A 4,143-nucleotide genomic window follows, 5' to 3' on the forward strand; every position below is an offset into this window, starting at 1 on the left:
CAACTGTGTCATAATCAAAACAAGTCTCTGCTTTGATGATACAATATGAAAAAGTTCTCATATGCACATTCTTCTATTAAAGTTTTTACTTAAATCTCTCTTAAAGTATCTTTACAATGGATACAATTGACCTTTACAATAAAAGTAAAAAAAAAAAAACAAACCCAAACCCAACAAACAAACAGCCCCCAACAAAGTAGAAATGTCTCCATTTTTACAGCACTTTAGGATGTCTCAAGTTTTCTTTTAGGACTTAAAGGACATCACTCAAACGTTGCTTTCCATAGTCCGCAGGATCCATTTGAAGTTCTCATTCTTCATTACCTTGGACATCTTCCTCTCCATCATTACCATCTTCTTCCTCATTGTCAGCCAGCTCAGCCTCTTGTCTGCTTCATTCTCACCTACATTACCATCATCCCCATTAAAATCCTCCCAGTTAGAGCCATGCTGCGGATCAGCAGGGGATTCATTCTCTTCAAAGAACCGGCTTTGCTTCCATTTATGGAAATTACCAACTCTATCCTTGGTAGCCTGCTTTATTATATTTGTTTAACTTCTGGGTTCCTTCTCCATGTTTGGGCCTGGATTTAAATGCTGATGAGGATTGGAAGGTATTTGATTTGAAGTACCAGGGTTTCCATTGTTGTTTATTTGTGTATCTAGAGCTATATTTGGGAAGAGAGTTTGTCCAGTTGCAAAGTGGGAGACTGATGATTTTCATGTTGAGAACCTGAGAGAGGGGGCTTCTTTAAAGAAGCTGGCAGATCTTCAGCTTTTGCAAGGCCGTTCTCCTCAATTCCGGGCACCCCAGCATCACCGACAGGCTTGCTTTGGTCTTTCCCACGTGGACTGGGATACTTGAGGGCTCTTCATTCCTATCTGCTTCATTCTTAGCCACTTTGGGATCTTTAGATATTTCATTATCATTTTCACCCAATTCATTCCCCATCATTTGACTAAATCTTGTGGGTCTCTTGCTTTTGTTCTTGCAAAAACTGTTCTGCCAACTTTTTAATATTTTCTTCTTGCTGTACTCTTAAGTCCTTGATCTGCTGTCCACATTGAAAACTCTCATATTCTAATTGCTTCACAAGGTAAGTGTTATTTTTCCTATAGTCTTGAAGCTGGTCTTCCTGTCAAAGAAATTCCTGATGAAGCCCAGCAAGTTGCTCCTTTAAATGATGTGTCTACCATCTGGTATGATACGTTGTTCTGTAGTTTAACCTTGTCATCCTCGCATCTCTTCACCAGGTCCTCCCTGACCTGCAGCGGCTCCTAAGGCAGCCGTCGTTGGTCTCCTTCTGGTCAGTCTGTTTCTTGTGCGACTCCACCAAGAGAAAGAGGGTCCAAATAGTGCTTCTCAAGGCACCCACAGGCCACCTCAGTGCACTGGCCCTGGCCCTGAAGCTTGGCCACCTCCTTTTGTAGCAGGACTTGGTGGGAGCAGACGCTCCAGTAGTTGAAACAAGGATGGCAATCACTGCCAGGAGAACAACCAGCACAAGGGAGGGCAGACGAGCAGGCTGCCTTTGGCCCCGAGCCCCATAGTACGGCTGAACTGGTCTGTGCCTGGGGCCTCACTGCCAACATCTGTGGATGAAGCTCAGGCCTCCCCTGCTGAGGCGCCTGGGAGACGTGGCCCCAAGCAACAAAATGTTTTTGAGGGATACATTCAGTCTATGGCATTGTCTTTATTAAGTTCTATCTGGACATAAGAAATTATCGCTGGTCAATTTTGTGGGTTTGGAACCAGAAAAAGACAATGTTTGGCTGTCTGTCAGTACAAATCAAATGAGTGGAGATGAAGACTTAATTTTAAATGTGCTTTGTTTAGATACTAGTGATCTGAGAGAAAGCGGGTGGCATGGAAACCTTCAAGGCAGTTTTAAAACATCTCACAGTCACCCATTTTGAATAATATTGCATGAGTTCCTTGTTCTTCAATGCAACATAGTATTCCATTGTGTGACTATACCAGAGCTTTTCTATCCATTTGTTTGTTGATGGGCACTTAGTTTGTTTCCAACTTCTTTCTATATTGTCAACAAAGCCACAATAACCACGGGTGTGCATATATCTGCTTGGATGTCAGTTATGGTCTCTTGGGGGCATATTCCCAGTAGTGGAATTGCTGGGTCAAATGGTATCTCTATTTGCAACTTTTTGAGAAAGCGCCACAGCGCCTTCAACAGTGGTTGCATCAGTTTACACTCCCACCAACAGTGAATAAGGGTTTCAGTTTCTCCACAACCTCGCCAGTATTTGTTGCTTACTGTTATAGTTGTTTTGATTTGCATCTCTCTTAGAGCTAGGGATTTTGAACGTGTCTTCATTATGCTGAGTGAAATATCTCAGTTACAAAAGGACAAATACTGCATAGTGCCACTGTTGTAAAACAGGACTGACTTTGGGGCTGGAGGGAGGCTGAGAAAGATGGGGTAAATAATGTATACTGCATTGAAACAGATGAGGGAGAAAACTGTTTAAAAGGGATATGTGATTAGGTATTTTTGTCATTATAGGAGTCCAGAGCAAAGACTGCGTAGTGGAGTGGACCTGGGTGGGGGGAGGGATTGTAAAACAATGAAAGAATTTTTCTTTTACTTTTCAAAGACAAGAGTGTACTGGGAGTGGAGGAGTGGGCAGGGAGAAAAGTGCAACAATGAATGAATGGAAATCCAAAGTCTCTGTACATTTTCATGAAAATTAATAATAATAAAAAAATTAAAAACAAAAGAAAACAAACAGACAAAAATCTCAGAACCAAGCCAGGCTTTTTCAGGGGGTGGCCAAAGGGAGTAGGTAAGATGAAAGGAATGTGAGAAGGGTCCAGGAGGGAAGTGGTAAGGGGTCTGATAAGATTTTTTTTCCAGTGTCTCCTCCCATCATGGTGGTCAGATGCTTTGTGTGGTGTTCCTGGCAGGCCGCTGTCAGGCTCCCTGCTGATGGCACATGCTTCACATAGTGCTTCATTATATTATGTCAGGATGACTTGGTCACAAGTCCTTTGATTCTAGGACAACAATCTCACAGCTAACAAACAGGTTAACGAACTTTTTATCTGCAACTTCCATTACTTGCCTAAAATTAGGTAATTATTTACCCTCATTTGGGATTGCTGAGTCGCCTACCACTCAGTGGCACTTAACAACAACTACATTTGAAATCTAGGACATTATTTATTATCATCCTAAACTTTGGCAGTTATGTCTAAGCTCCTCCTGCCATTGTTCTGACAACTCTGTAAAATAACCTTCTGTCCCCTGCATTTCCCTTTGATGTGAAAACTATTTGCCATTTTTGCCAGAAAGAAAATCTCACATCTGCCCTTGAAAACCAGAACACACAAAGCACTGAATGTCCCTATTTTGTGAAATAAATAAGACTTTTGTTTTAATTTCCAATGTTTTCACTAAGACATTACATGTTGTTGTTATGTATCACTAAGTTAAAACTGACTCATAACTGACCTTCTGGTGGATTTTCAGAGGTTAGGGTTAGGGTTAAGTCACATGGGAGGAGAATGCCCATCTTTCTCCCACAGAGCAGCTGGATTCAAACTGCACACTTTTGAGTTGGTTGCAAGACTCTTTACCACTAAGCCACCTGAGTTCTCTAAAATGTAGAGTAATAAAATATAATGTTTGGGGTCGCTTCTTCTATGAGATAGAACACAGAAGCCGACATATTTAAGAGTCCAGTCAAAAACAAAGGCACAAAGACTCTGATGGATCAGATAGCCCAAAGGTTTTGGTAGCCTGATAGCAAGAAGCTGCCCTGAAATCCCAAAGGCATGTGATTTGAGGCCACCAGCTGCTCTGCAGGAGGAGGAAGCACAATCTGCTCCCATGCAATTAACTGCCTCTGAAAACCTCCTGGAGGGTCAGCTATGAGTCAGTTCCGACTCATGGTACACAACTACAACAATAAACATTCCATTGAAAGATAATCACAGTTATCTTTTTTTTGTTTGTTTGTTTTCATTCATTCATTGTTGCGCTGTTTTCTCCACCCTCATCCCCAGTTCGTTCTTCTTTCCCCCCCAATGTCTGTTTTAATTGTCCAATTGCCACAGTGCTTGTCAAAGCCAGTTCTGATTAATCTCCTTTGTCAGTGTGTCCCTTGCCATTCCCTATCACT

General features: G+C 41.9%; 1 pseudogene; it reads right to left on the minus strand.

The window, feature by feature from the left end:
* Nucleotides 1–751: 751 nt before the first annotated feature.
* LOC102847094 overlaps nt 752–4,143 on the minus strand; it is a 7,634-nt pseudogene continuing 4,242 nt past the window's right edge.

This window comes from Elephantulus edwardii, unplaced genomic scaffold (assembly GCF_000299155.1).
Source record: "Elephantulus edwardii isolate Elephantulus edwardi_28Jun2011 unplaced genomic scaffold, EleEdw1.0 scaffold00132, whole genome shotgun sequence".
NCBI classification, from domain to species: Eukaryota; Metazoa; Chordata; class Mammalia; order Macroscelidea; family Macroscelididae; genus Elephantulus; species Elephantulus edwardii.